At 44.6% G+C, this 15,872-nt stretch overlaps 1 long non-coding RNA gene across 10 annotated transcripts in view; it reads right to left on the bottom strand.

The window, feature by feature from the left end:
• Positions 1–15,645, bottom strand: part of LOC146063545 (uncharacterized) — a 760,354-nt gene extending 744,709 nt beyond the window's left edge. For 3 of the 10 annotated variants that reach the window (XR_014471603.1, XR_014471602.1, XR_014471604.1), the window contains exon 1: positions 15,294–15,644. This is a non-coding gene — a long non-coding RNA (uncharacterized LOC146063545). Of the gene's footprint in view, positions 1–15,293 lie in introns of all 10 variants that reach the window. The other 7 variants (XR_014471607.1, XR_014471609.1, XR_014471600.1 and 4 more) reach the window with 4 other exon arrangements.
• Between the last annotated feature and the right edge of the window lie 227 nt (positions 15,646–15,872).

Genomic DNA, 15,872 nt, shown 5'->3' with positions numbered 1-15,872 from the left:
TCCTTTGTATTAATAAATGAGCACACACCTGTACTTACTGGAAGCCCATAATGTAAACCAGACGTGTCAAACTCGCGGCCCGCATGTGATCCTGGCCGCCTACCTTTGCGGCCCACAGGCGCATGGGCTTGAATGGGCAAAGCCCCTATCTGAACACTGAAGCCAGGAGAGGCTTCTGAAAAAAATGTGCAGTATACAGCATATTTTCTTCTGAAGCCTCTCCTGGCTTCAGCGTTCCCAGTAGTGCATTGCGCAGGTGCACGTGTGACATCACCGCGCAGTGCAGGACTAAGGCGCTTGGCGGCGGAGGCGGTTAGCGGAGGGCGGTGTGCGCCTGGAGTGAGGGGCAGAGCGGCCTGCAGTTATCCCCTGCCAGAGGCAGCATCAGGGAGCAGAGCAGTGCTACCCTGTCAGCACGGGGATGAAGTAACCCTCCATGTGCCTGCCAGAGGTAAGATGCCTTTTTTGTGTGTGTTATCTGCCATTGGGGGGGCATGTTTGTTATCTGGAACCATGGGGGCATGTGTGTATGGGGGCATGTGTGGTATCTGGCACTGTGGGGGCATGTGTGTTATCCGGCACCGTGGGGGCATAGGTGTTTTCCGGCACCGTGGGGGCATAGGTGTTATCCGGCACCGTGGGGGCATAGGTGTTATCCGGCACCGTGGGGGCATAGGTGTTATCCGGCACCGTGGGGGCATAGGTGTTATCCGGCACCGTGGGGGCATAGGTGTTATCCGGCACCGTGGGGGCATAGGTGTTATCCGGCACCGTGGGGGCATATGTGTTATCCGGCACCGTGGGGGCATAGGTGTTATCCGGCACCCTGGGTCAGAATGTGAATTTTTACTCATTCCCTGTGTCAAATGTGGATTTCAGCTTATTCTCTGTGTCACAATGTGAATTTTGGCTTATTCTCTGTGTCAGAATTTGAATTTTGGCCTATTCTGTGTCACAATGTGAATTTTGGCCTTTTTCTCTGTGTCACAATGTGAATTTTGGCCTATTCTCTGTGTCAAAATGTCAATTTTGGCTTATTCTCTGTGCAGTATTCAATGCTGGTTTTTGAAATGTGCAGCGAATCCTGTTAAGGATTCGCTGCACATTCGCAGGGTTCCGGGGGGCTGGAGCATTCGCTGCCAGCCCTCCGTGTCACCCTATTCAACGCGTCACGGGCAGCGAGCCCCTGGCGGTGAATTTTAACCCCTGCGGCAAATGCCGCAGGGAGCTGGGGGATGGCGGCAGGCAGGGAGATGGAAGCCTCCCTGCCTGCACCGGACACTGAGGGGGTTAAGGAGGGCTTGCAGGGACACAGGGAGAGCCCCCCAAGAGCTGGCAGGGGGCTGGGATAAGGAGCCGCTGCACTCACTGGTCCCGATCCTGCATATGTAATGATTGGGACCAGAGTGCAGTGAATATATAATTATTAATGAGCGGTTCCCAGCTCCCTGCTGGCGAAAGTGTAAAAAAAAAAATGTTAAAAAATAAAAATTAAATATATATATTAATGTGCTTCAAGCACATGAATAAAATAGCATGCCCCTTCGTAGAAAAAAAAATCGGATTTTTTGACACAAAAAAACCCCTTTATTTTAAAAGATCACTTTCCAGTTCACCTTAAAAAGATGTCGAATGCAAAATGGTGAATCATGGCAAAAATCAGGCAGAAAGCAATTCACCATCCTAGCATTGAATACACTCTCGGCGAATCCCAGTGAAAACCCCATTGAAATACACCAGCGAATTGCAGCGAGCATGAAACGGAGAACTGGCCGGCGTTCACTGTTCACTTTCGGCGAACAGTGAACATTGAATAGGGTGAATCACATTTTCAGTGAAAAAAATTCACCGCAAGGAGTGAAAGCAGCCCGATTCGCCAAAAAAACCCGGTGAATCGGGAGCATTGAATACTGGCCTCTGTATCAGAATGTGAATTCCGTATTATTCAATTGCAGGTATTCAATACTTTAATTCCCCTTGTGCAGCGAATCATGTTTTGGATTCGCTGCACAATCGCCGGGTTCCGGAGGGCTGCAGCATTCGCTGCCAGCCCTCCCTCACCCCCTATTCAACGGCTTGCTGCCCCTGGCGGTGAATTTTAACCCCCCGGCGAATGCCGCAGGGAGCCGGAGGACGGCTGCAGGCAGGAAGATGGAAGCCTCCCTGCCTGCGCCGGACACGGTGGAGGTGAAGGAGGGCTGTCGGGGACACAGGGAGAGCCCCCTAGAGCTGGCAGGGGGCTGTGTTAGGGAGCCGCTAAACACTGGTCCCGAATGATCGGGACCAGCGTGCAGTGAATATATGAATATTAATGATCTCCCAGCTCGGCCCCCTATTTTTTTTTATATATATTCATGTGCTGCAAGCACATGAATAAAAATAGCATGCCCCATCACAGAAAAAAATCTGATTTTTTGACACCAAAATAAAAATAAAAAACGCTTTATTTTCAAAGATCATATTCCAGTTCACCTAAAAAAGATGACGAATGTAAAATGGAGAATCCTGGCGAAAATCACTGGAGAAAGCAGTTCTCCACTTCAGCATTGAATACACTCTCAGCGAATTCCACTGAAAACCCCATTGAAAACCACCGGCGAATCGCGGTGAATCACAAACGGCGAATCGCCAGACATTCGCTCTTCATTTGCAGACAGTGAATTGTGTCCATTGAATAGGGCGAATTGTTTTTTCTGTGAGAAAATTTGCCAGAAAACAGGCGATTTGCCATATTCGCTGGAAAAAATGTCGATTCAGAGGCATTGAATACTGGCCTCTGTGTCAGAATGTGAATTTCGGCTTGGAATGTAAATTTGAATGCTAAATAGACACTGATATATAATATATTATAGAGGAGGCGACTGTACAGTGCTGACAATGGGTATATAGGACATTTGTATATAGGACTCTTTTTTTTTCTTGCAGCCCACACAAGACAGACCATTATTCGGCCCAGTCGGGATTTTGAGTTTGACATGCCTGATGTAAACTGTTCTAGTCTTTAATGGGAAGAAAGTTAACACTATGTTGTTTTCTTGTTGTTGTTTTTTTTATTTTAATTACTTTATTTATTTTTTTAACCAAAAAATAGTAACATTTTCCATTTTTACCTTAAAAGATTACAAACATTTTCAATATTTGTCTGCTTTGTTTGAGAGCCTATATAATTGGTATTTGCTTTATTTCTATATAGAATTTAAGAATGTGTTAAATGTACAGTAGTGTGACACAAGCCCAAATATCTAATTAATGTGTCTGCCTGTGGCAGGTAGTTATTCATTGTACATAGCTTGCATTCTGTCATCCGACCCGTAGGTGGGGGCATGCTACTGGAAATTAAGTAGCTTGTGAGTGTGAGCTGGTGTTTGGCCTCTTGAGTATTAATCCATCCCTTTTGGATTAACTGTGCCTTGTGCCTACCTGATTTCTTGGCTCTAGAACTGCATATCCTGAAAACAGGATCCCCCTCTTCCCCTTCCTTCAACCCTGCATATGCTGCCCAAAATTGTAAAGCAGGCCTGTATAATCAAACGTTAAAAACAACTTTAATAACAATGGGCCTTATTTTAGTTCACTCTTTCTGACAAAATCCTTCTTAAGCCCCTTTCCCACTGCAGGCTATACACGGTAAAATGCCGTTTTTTTAGCCTTTTTAAACGGCTAGAGCTGCAGTGGGAAAGCTCCAGGTTGCTTTACACGGGTAACAAATACCGGTATTTGTTAACCGGGTAAAAAGCAGTGTTTTTACCGTGTAAGAGCCGTTTTTTTGGCAATGGGAAAGGGTTTTAAACGGTATTTAGAAATAATAATAAAGGTTAAGAACATGATTGGTGCATGTGATGTTTTTAATGACAGGCAAGGTTTACTAGAGAGTTTAAACGTGTTGCTTTGTGGTTTACACGGGTAAGTGTGAATGGGACATTTACTGCTTTTAAACGGTAATTTACTGTTTAAAACCTGCAGTGGGAAAGGGTCTTTGTGGCTCTTACCCGGGTAAAGACCCGTTTAAAAAAAAACGGGTCTTTACCCGGGTAGGCAGTGGGAAAGCAGCATTAGATGGGCAAAACCATGTGCACTGCAGGTGGGGCATATGTAACTTGTGCAGATATAATTAGATTTTGTCAGAAAGAGTGAACCAAAATAAGGCCCAATGTTTGTTTTAGCTGAAATTATGACACCTTGAGGGAAATGTAATAGGATGAGAGATTCAGAAAGTTAGAGACTTGGTAAGAAATCTCCAGGTTTTTTTAAAGCAGCAATCATTTACCCTGCAAAGCCAGTCGGATATTAAAGTGTAAATGATTGCCGCTTTAAAAAAAAAATATGGATATTTCTTACCAACTCTCTCCTATTAAAATTCAGTGTGTGTGTGTGTGTGTGTGTGTGTGTGTGTGTGTGTGTGTGTGTGTGTGTGTTTGTGTGTATATATATATATAATAAAAAAAAAAAAAAACATTCAATATATTGTATATTATATGACTTCTTTTTCCCCATTTCCTATTCAATTTCTGTCCACAAGACCTCCTGAGGGAATTTAACTAAATGTACATATGTTTATTGCTATGAAGCAAAGGACGATTATCTCACCATTCCTATACTGTAGGCAGGGGTTAAAGTGGGCCGGAACGCACCGGAACTGAGTTCCGGCAGTTCAAATTGAAGCCGGAACTCAGTTCCGCCTCCTTCAGCCAGCCTGCTGCTGCTGCCACCCTGCCCTGCCGAGAATCCATATGGATCTCAATGCGGGGACACGCCGATGTGGGTGCTGCGGCTGCCGTGAGACTGAGTGTCAGCAGCGGGACCTTAGGGGTTAATTCCCCCCGTGCAGTGCAAGACGCAAAAGAACAACCCCAGGCTGATTGACAGCTCTGGGGAACGTATGGCAGAGAGAGGGGTGAGCGCGAAGAGGCTGGCGGGGGGTCAAAGGTCGCAGCACATGAGGTCTGGTGTGCGCGGAGGAGGAAGAGAGAGGTCTGACCTGAGGACGGCGTGGAGACTGGAGAGAGCAGCGTGGGCGCGAGCAGAGGACTTGGAGGGAGACGCTGAGCAGCCCTGAGAGACAGAGACCTGCAGCGCCGGGTGGACAGAAGAAGGAGCCGGAGTGAAGTGCCAGGTGGAAGAGGATAGGCGGCAGCAACTACAGAGAGCCGGGGGCCTGGGAGCAGCGTGGTGCGCAGCAGAACCGGAGGAGGTGGCTGAGTGCGGCAACGCTGCTACTGCAGCGCCCGCACTAGCGCACCCCCGGCGAAGAAGAAGTCCAGCAGCAGCAGCCTAGTGACGGGCAGGAGCCTGCAACTTGCTCCAGACCCCAGGTACCGACCTTCCCTGCTCCCCGGCCGGCACATGTCCCCATTCCTCACCCACAGCACAGCCAGCACCTGTCCCCATTCCTTACCCACAGCACAGCCAGCACCTGTCCCCATTCCTCACCCACAGCACAGCCAGCACCTGTCCCCATTCCTCACCCACAGCACAGCCGGCACCTGTCCCCATTCATCACCCGCAGCATAGCCGGCACAGGCCCCGTCTACAACCTGTGTCACAGCCGGTATTTACCCATTATATGGGGCCATTAACTAGTTCCACTAAGGCACAAAATATTTCACCCCCAGTCTCTTCGCTTGGTGGAAAAAGGGGTTGGAAGCCCGTCTGTAGTGACACCCCATCCAGCTCACACCTCGCTCAGTGACAGTACCCCACCAGGTACCCCAGAGAGGACCCTCACAGCAGAGGGAGGTTGGCCCCCACTCTCCACCTACTCCTAGGGACCCCCGCATTAACCCCACCAAGTGAGTGGGGTCACCCAGCAATCCCCACAGAACAAGTAAGTCTGTGCTTCTGTGGGGAGGTGGGTGGGGGACGCGGAGGGATTGAGTTAGGGAGGGAGGAGGGGGGGGGTTGGCATTGGCGGGCCTTTTCTCTGGCGCCATTTTCCATTTTACTGCGCACTCAGTCTGCTTCTCCTCCACCTCCTGCTCCAGCCTCAGGCTCTGTGACCATTACCATTTTGTTGGTGAGTTAGTGTACTACTGACTGCACTGCAGCTGTTATCTCAATGATGTGGGGCTTGGGGGAGCAGCAGTATGTTGTATAATGTTGTGTCATTGGTGCCAGGGGCTGGGCTGGGGGACTAGTCTAAAACTTGTAATTTGTCCAATTTTTTAATTATCAATCCAGGGGTGCCGCCATGTGTGCCTTATCAATCCAGGGGTTCCGCCATGTGTGCCTTATCAATCCAGGGGTGCCGCCATGTGTGCCTTATCAATCCAGGGGTTCCGCCATGTGTGCCTTATCAATACAGGGGTTCCGCCATGTGTGCCTTATCAGACCAGGAGTGCCGCCATATGTGTCTTCTCAGTCCAGGGCAGCTGGCTTTTTTTTTTTTTTTTTTATTAAAATCATTTTATTTTTTTCTTACTGCAAGTTTGCTGTTAAGTGTGCCATATCTAGTGTTCAATCTAGCACCCGCCATATTTGAAAACCCATGCAGTTCCTCTTACCTGCCTGGGATGTTGCTGTTTGCTGTAGTGCTTCTAGCACAGTGTGGTCTGTATATCAGCACTGATATGCAAACCTGTCCTGTGCTAGAAACACCACAGCAGACAGCGACACCCCAGACAGGGAAGAGGAACTGCATGGGTTTTCAAATATGGCGGGTGCTAGAATAAACACTACATATCATTTAAGGGGTGCTGCCATGTGTGTTGTACAATTTCATGGGTGCTGCAATGTGTGCTATATAATTTCAGGGGTGCTGCTAGGTGTGCTATATAATTCCAGGGATGCTCTATGTATGCCGTATCAGTCCAGGGGAGCTGGCTTTTCTTTTATTTTTTAATTGAAAGAAAAATATATATATATATTTTTTCTTACTGCAAGGGTGCTGTTAAGTGTGCCAAATCATTCAAGGGGTGCTTCCCCACGCATGCGCAGAGCAATGGGACGGTCCGCTGCGGGCGACCTGGCTGCATGGGATGCGCACACGTCTTGGGAACATCGATAGTCGATGGCTACCCTATCTCTCTCTCTGTTGTCTCTGTGAGCTGCAAACACCACAGCTTACTGAGCGCCTTATAAACTGCCCTGAACACATACCCTCACATGCATCCACTAGCAGGGGAAATTATTTAATGATCATTGACGATTAAATGATTTCTCCTGCCTTTGCATATAGAAGTCAGGGCCTGCGTACACATGGGAATGCCTAGCGTTTTCATGGGGATTCATTCTGAGTGAACCTTAGGCCCTTATTGTGTTTTTAAATGGGTGATGTGTATTTTATTTATTTGTGGGTAACTGCTAGTGTTTTAAAAGCTATATTGGGTGTGTAATGCCTATGCACACCCAGACAAAGGGCAAGCTGTATTGAAGTCCGAGTTTTGTGGCAGTGTGGGATACTGGGTGATATCAGATTTTTTTAAGAGAAAATAATTTGCAAGACAAAGTCCACACTGCCACCAAACTCTGACCTGACCCCTGCCACACACGTTGGCCTGCTTACATCCTGCCACCTGCTAGCACCTCATGTAATCTGTCTGTTGCCCCTACTAGATTGTAAGCTCTTCAGAGCAGGGCCCTCTTCCCTCCTGTTGTCTAAGCCTTCTTCTCTACACATTTCACTCACAGCTCTCCTATACTAAAAGACCCAGGGTGAAATGTAATAGGATGAGAGATTCAGAAAGTGAGAGATTTGGTAAGAAATCTCCAGTTTTTTTAAAGTGGCAATCATTGACACAGCAAAATCACACTGGTTTTGCTGTGTAAATGATTGCCACTTTAAAAAAAACTGGAGATTTCTTACCAAATCTCTCACTTTCTGAATCTCTCATCCTATTACATTTCACCCCCAGTGTCCTTCATTGGACACCAGCCCCTAGTAGTACAGTACATTGATCAATGTGGTCGGGCCCTGTACAAGTGTCCCCCTTGAAACCCCCCCCCAACACCCTGTCGCCTGCCTTGACTGTAATGTTAAGCTTGTCTCCCTGTACTGTTCCTTTGTACTGCGCTACGATACACTTGTGGAGCCTTATAAATAAAATATTAAATCTGTAATAGATCTGTTTACAGACCAGCACAAGCCACTAAAAGAACTCTCTCTGCACATGTTACATCTGCCCCACCTGCAGTGCACATGGGGGGTTATTTTGGTAATTTTCATGTACAGTGTTACTAAGACTATATATTTTTGTCCTAGGCCAGGACAAAGGGGCGTGGATATGGGCGTGGCTTCTGCCAGGTGGGAGGTGCTAGGGGTGTGGCCCACAAGGGTGGGTCTAGAGGGGTGAGTTCCACCACCTCCCTTGGACCACTTTAAGCACTGACTGTAGGTCCCATATTTTGATAACCAGAGCATATTGGTGCTAAAGGGTTCCCTGTTCCTCTTGGTCAACTGCAGAGCAGCTATAGTCATGGTATCATGGTTGCTTCCAATAGTGGCCCTGACCCATTAGATATACGAAAGCCCCTTCTATTATCCTGGAGGTAAACAAGAGAGTGCTAGAGCAGCTGCAGCTCTGTGTCTCCTGCATAGTGGTGGAGATATGACGAGGTTAGTTAACATGGGACAGTTCAAAATAATTTCCCTAGACCAGAGTCTGTATGGCAAGACTAATTCGTCCCCGTCCCCGATGTTTGGGGTTTGCGCAAGCGTTATGATGTAACTGTGCAAACCCCAGGAGCGAATATCTTTGGTGATTTCACACTCGCCGAGCCCTGTGCTCTGCGAAGGGAGGGCCTGGGACGGGGAGAGTGCAGCTTTTACCTGTTCGCTAGGCTGTGAACATATGCAGCCTAGTGAACAGGTCTGAATTAGGCCCAGAGCGTGAGGGCCAGATGCAAACTACCCAGAAGGGCAGACCGTTCTAGGAGCTGACAAGGGATCTTGATGGTGGCAGCAATACCGTCCAGCAACTTTTACTTATCATGATGGTGCGGCCCTCACTAGCAGGGGGAGATGTATCAAACTTTGGAGAAAGAAAGAGTGGAGTTGCTGCCCTTAGCAACCAGTCAGCTTCTACCTGTGCTCTATTGATGATAGTTACCAGCTGTGTGCAAGAAGCACCATCAGCTTTATTTACTACAAAAGTCTTCACCGGCTCCCCTGTGGCCCCCTGTGTATGGGACTTAAGCTGTGAGTGTAATGAGCTATTTTGGTGTTGCACTTCAGTAATTAGCCTTGTAGGTTTGATTTAGCATTGGCTTAGGACGTTCTCTGTCATGTATGCATTTCCCAGTCCCTGCACATTGTCTGTGGTCAGTAGAGAAAGCTGAAACTGTGTGTAACACTGAGCTTATATGCATGAAGCTCAGTACTATGTTATGATACTAACAGCACACATGTCTTCTCAGCTAAACTTTGGAAATAAAATAAAACTAATCCCTTCAAATTAAATTATTATTATTTAATATCCCATCTCTTACAAAATATATCTGCAGTTATCGGCAGTAACCGACCTACTAAGGTTAATCATATCTCCCAACTATCCCGTTTTCTGTGGGAACGTCTTGGTTTTTGGGGACCTTCCCATGGCCCGTCCGGGGCCAGCAGTGTCCCGTGGTGGGGGAGCAGTTGGGAGTCACCTCTGTCAGCGGGAAATAGATGCTGTGCCTATTCCTTGCGGGCAGAGGGGCAGCGGCAGTAAACTGAGGGAGTAGCCTTGCGCGAGTGACACATTTTGAAGGCCACGCCCCGTTGATGAGAGGTCACGGCCCCAAAATGTCAAGCCAGGGACACACTGGACCACCAATGAAAGTAGGGCGGTATGGGTTAATTATGCAAAATCACGTTTGGAAACAAAATTACATTTTAAGGCAGTGTTTCCCAAACTTTCTTAAATCATGGTACCCTAGAGGATAAGCATTTTTTTCATGGCACCCCTGGGATAAAATATTTCAATTATACATTTTGGGGAAAAAAAATATATATTAAATTAAGTAACATGTACTGTACCAACCTGTCATCTTTATGGACAGTCATGGGGTTGTGTACAGTTGTGCTTCTGATTGTCCACATGTGTTATGATTGGCAGCCACTAGCATTGGTCTTACCTATCAGTTTTATAATAAATAAGTTGAGTTCATCCTGGGCAACCAACCCGAGGCACCCCTTTAAGAGCCACACGGTGACCCTGGGTGTCTAGGAATACAGTTTGGAAACCACGGCTTTAAAGGGTTTTCAAGTCCGTCATTAATGACATAATAACTGAAGGATTTGAATGTGCATTTATTGTCATAGTAACACCATTTCTAGAGGTCCCTTGAGTCTCTGTCATGGGGACTGGTCTTATTCCATGTTTTTCTTGGGCTAACAAACAACAGAAAACAGGTACAATTACATATTCTCATAATTTCAGGTCTGAATCATGATAAAATAAGATTTTCTGCTGGTAAAAAACAGAACTGTCTTGAAAATGAGGACATAAAAGAGAAGGGAGCCCTAAAATAGGTTTACAGCTTTATCATGTGGTAAAGTATTCCATGCACAATTACACCCTTACAAAAGTAAACATATGCCGGCTCAATATTTACTTCTGAGATCACATGCTAAGGAGTCTTATACTAATATAGTTCTAACAGCTGTTAAGGCACTTATGATGTTTCCTTTTGGAAATATGATTGTTTTAGATTATATCACAGTATTAGTGACCAAATGTTACTCACATTTGCCAGTCTAACTTTGCTAAATGTTTAAAATATGTTGGTGTAAAGAGCATTGACCAGTCAACCCTTAAAATAGGTACAGTGCACATCTCAAAAATAAGTAGGGTCCCATGAGGAAGGGGTAAGCCAAACAATAGTACCACCAATTAAAATTATGCCACACAGTAGTGCAACTTTATTCAAGTTACACTGCACAGTAGTGCTTATTATTCACAGAACGACTCTAGTGACTCTGATCACATGGTCACACAGTAGTGTCCCTTATACATGTTACTTCACACAGTAGTGCCCCCTATTCATGGTATGTCACACAGTATTGCAGTGCCCCTTGTTAATATTACTCAGCGTAGTGCCCCTTATACATCGTGCCACAAACAGTTTTGCCCCTTATACAGTATTGACCTATGCTACACAAAGTATTGTCCTTTATACATTATGCCACACTTGGTGACCCCTTATACATTATTCCACAAAGTATTGCTCCTTACACATTAATATGTCACACAATAGTTGTAAGGGCAGAGTGGTGGTTGCACCTGCAGCAACTTCCAGCCTGACAGACAGCTTCTACAGACAGGTTAGGTATAGGAGAAGGATCCCTCCACCTCTTATACCCCAAACCAGCTTTAGCAGTTGCCTGTTAGCCTGAAATGTGTTGCAGGTGCAGCCACCACTCTCCAATCACTCACTGCCACCCACTCCTCACCCTGTGCTGATGGGCTGCCACATGTCCTATGACCGGGTGCACCGCTAGCAATATACATCACAGCAGGTCCCTGGCAAATAGAAATCTTGATGGCCAGTTCCACCTCTAGAGCATCCTGTGTGGTGGTACTTGGTGGACCACCCTAGTTACATCCTTGTTGAAATACATACTGTAGCTTGAACATGCCCTGATCTGTCTGGAAAAAAACTGGATATCCAAACTTCAAGGATTCTTTAAACGTGATCACTAAGCGCAATGTGCCACTGCACATATAATCAAAAATATTTCAACAAAGAGAAAACCATTATGCAATAGTTCATAAATATAACTCTTTTGTGGACCTTTATTTCTGTGAATGGCAATGGGGTGTTCTGTGGGCTACTTTTACTGCATTGAAAGAATTGTACATCCTCCTTTATCCCCATAGATTTACAGTCTGCAACAACTGGTTAGGGAATTAGGTAATTGCATATTTTCCCACTTAGATTAGCCTTTTACAACTGCTTAAAGCAGGCATGTCCAAAGTTGGCCCTCCAGATGTTGTGAAACACATCCCAGCATGCTTTGCCACAGTTTTGCTATTAGAGAATGCTAAAACTATTGCAAAGCATGCTGGGATGTGTAGTTTCACAACATCTGGAGGGCCAACGTTGGACATGCCTGGCTTAAAGCAATGTATCGCACTAATGTTAACTGAGCTTGTGCTTAGACTTAATTATCTATTATGCTTAGATGTCAAGTTATCATTCTTATTATACAATCAATGCCAGTGCCCTGGGCCCCCGCTCTCTTTATTTGTGCACTCTGCAGCCTTCAAGGCCTTCACTTAAACCTTCATTCACTTGTGGTTCTGTTGTTAATTAAGTCTTTGATGCACCTACAATTAGCTCTGGATCAGTATTCTGGATTTCTGCATATTGTGAAACTACAGTATAACACGTTACAACTTATTTATTTTGCAACTGTCCTGCGTCACAGGTGCCCACTTCATCTTGTGGTGCAGAAGATGGAGTGGTGCAGTTGGGGCTACCTTGGCTGTCCAAGGGCAAGGACCCATCTTCAACATAAAGGGGCCACAGCCAACAGTGTTATTGGGTAGGGCAATGTGAAAAGAGGTGATAGTAATGTGTCCATTGGTGACATGACTCCTAAACCCCCCATGATTTTACAATAACACCACTTGCCTCAAAGTACAGTATTCAGAAGTACAAAAGTAAAAATGGTGGCTTGAACTGATAATAACTGAGCCAGATATAGCGGCCATCACCCGACCGGCAATGCAGGCAAACATTCAAAGCCTTCAGTTTAATTTCAAACTTCTCTGTACTGTGATCCTGACAATATTTATTACTGCAGAGTAACTACCTCATTATGGTGCACTTGTCTTACCATGAGTATGATGGTATTGCAACATCTTGGGAAAAATGTATTAAAGCAACCAATCACTTCCTAGCTATCATTCTAACTATAACTTTATTGGTTGTTATGGGGAAACTTCTCCACATGTGCTCTTACAAGGGACTCATATATCTCCTCTCATATATTTACTGCAAGTGGACCTTCCTTTAAATTATTTGAGTATATAAATCCCTTGTTCAGTGATCATTTACATAATGTAAACTTTGAACTCACTAGAAAAACATTAGTCAAGGGGGAAGGGTCACATATACAGGTTACATACTGTACATGTTCTATGCTGTGTTAATATCAGTCCAAGTCAATATATATATTTATTTACGCTAAATATATTCAAAACATTCCAAGAAAGAATCATTTACTAAAGGTTTGCATGTCAAAGAGTAGCCCTCTACCATGTATTGTAGTCACATAAAGGGCCATTACATAGTCTAATGTCATAACAAACAAATGAAATGACAGTGATTTGAGAAAGGTCATAGAATTTTTATGTAAGGAATATAATTGTTATTTATTATACAGTTTTATATAAACAATAATAAGAAATGGGAGGTTTCAGTTTACCCTTGCTCCATTCAGCCTGCTACCAATATCCCAGCAGTAGAACCTTCTCCCTTTATGTGTCCTTGAATCAGTGTGGGAACTTATGAAATAGGGATGTGTAAAACGTGATTTATAACTTGAAATAGACCGCAGCGCACACTGTACATTACTATTTAATGGAGGCAATAAAAAAGTGCCTGAATGGAATGTCATAACTAAAATATATGATATAGTAATACATTATAAATAATATAAATCACTGAACCTGTTCTTGGCACTTAGGGGGGAAAGTAACCTCTCTTTGTCATAGTAACTCTGTCCCCTTCTTCATTTCTTAATCCAGTGTATTAGCACCAGTCACCAGTAAATACCATGTGGATGATGCAGCTACCTATTTTGTAACTGGCGCCAAAACACGTCACGTGACAGCGGATAGGTTGTCACATAACCACATCTGTGGCTGTACACCTCTCCCTAGCAGCACCACTTCAGCGTTATTTGAATTTCAGAATTAAGCTTTAAAAAGAAACAGGAAGTTTCTGTAAGAGTTACAAGACTGCGATGGCTCTGCATATACCGCAGATACACTTCCCCTTTACAGCTTTCTGTGTGTGTGAAACAGCAATTTTACATGAACTACAAAGGAAAGTGTATAATAGCTGTTTCATTGGTTGAAGCCACTACAAACTTACAATAAAACATTCACTTTGAATGAATGGATAAGTCACTTACTGTAGAAGTTAGAACGTCTAGAATACACTAAATGATTATTATATGTCATCCAGAAATATAAAATATAAAGTGTAATATATATATATATATATACACACACATAAATTTTTTGTTTTTCAATGTTTTTCATCTGACAATTACTAAAACATTATATTGTAATTATCTACAACTAATTAAGTTGGATGAATTTTTTTTTTTACTTTGAACACTTTAAAACCTCTACGCTAGTGTAACTCAAATCAACAAATGTTTGCAGAGACATTTCTTATTGTGTTATTTTAAATGTTTTTTTTTCACGTAAAAAGTTATTTTACCAAATGGCTCGTCATCTTAATCAGATCCCATGAACCCATCAGCTACACCAGGCTTAGGTAACCAGGGGATCTCCAGCTGGAGGCGCAAGGAACTTAGTGGTCTATTTATTAAGCCCTGGAGAGAAAGTGGAAGGAGATAAAGTACCAACCAACCAACCAGATCCTGTCATTTTTCAAATAAAGGGCCAGATTCTCTATGCTTCAAAAGTGATAAAATAGAGAGTGATAAACAACCAGCCAATTAGCTCCTGTCTGACATTTTTCAAACACAGTGTGTGACATGGCAGGTAAGAGCTGATTGGCTGGCTGTTTATCACTCTCCATTTTATCACTGTTGAAGCTTACAGAATCTAGCCAAAAGCCTGTAACATGACAGCTAGTTGCTGATTGGCTGGTACTGTATTTCCATCCACTTTATCTCTCTCTAAGGCTTTGTAAATAGACACCTGTAAGTCACAGCACACCCTAAACCACAAATCAATAAAACAGAAGTTCCATCAGATGGCAAATTGCAAGTCCTAGCATGCTGTAACTAGTAGTTCCCCAACAGCTGGGAATTTACCGGTTTTGCCCACAACTGTGGAGCTGAAGAACAGAGAGATAAAAAGCCATTTGCTCTATACATAGATATAATATAATACTGAGTTCCTGCAGCTTGGATGGATTAGTTGATCAAATATAATGTTCTGTGTAACCCCTTGTCTAGTAATTATCACCCATAACCATCCATACAACTGCACCACATATGCTGAAGCAGAGCTTGGACAGGGGATAGTTCTTATATTAGGAATACTGTTCCCATGTACTAAACTAGGAATTGTCCACAGACTTGTCTCACCCTAATAGAACGTGCATATTATTGTGTAGAACTTATAATGACCATTGTAACTTTGTACTTGAATGATTAATATCACACTTACCTGAACAGGTGCTGCAGTGTCAAGTACATTCCCACGTCACCAACCTTTACAGCTCTGCAGTATTGCTACTGATACATGCACATGTTCTATAATCTGCTGGATTTCAGCTGTAAACTTGTTTAGTGCAAGGTATTTCTTGCTGATATATCTCAGGCAGCTGGTGGTTCCCTGTACTGACCTGTCAGTAGGCAGCAGCCTGTAGCTGTCACCCAGGCGTGCTCCGTCTCACGCCCACCTCTGCTCCCTCCTCAGTGAGAGATTGTCATGCATTGCATGCTGCATGGCAGGGAGCTGTGTGCGCACTGTATACAGTAATATGCAGGAATACAGCCTCTGTCTGTGCGCGCCCCCATCTGGGAGTGTGCACGTGTCAGCTGTCACTGGACAGATAGAGAGGGAGAGAGTACAGCCTCTCTGTACAAGGCTGCTGAGAGGGGACTGTCAGCCCCACAGGGAGACAAGTGCAGCTTTCTGTGTGCTGCTGTCACAGGGTAAACTGCACACTTATGTAGGGAGGGAGACAGATGGAGGAAGCAGCAGAGAGATAACTTCTTCTGCTACAACTAATCTGATTAACAG

The sequence above is a fragment of the Crinia signifera genome, chromosome 3, assembly GCF_055691185.1.
Source record: "Crinia signifera chromosome 3, ASM5569118v1, whole genome shotgun sequence".
In the NCBI taxonomy this organism is placed as follows: Eukaryota; Metazoa; Chordata; class Amphibia; order Anura; family Myobatrachidae; genus Crinia; species Crinia signifera.
This window is presented reverse-complemented; position numbering and strand designations above follow the sequence as displayed.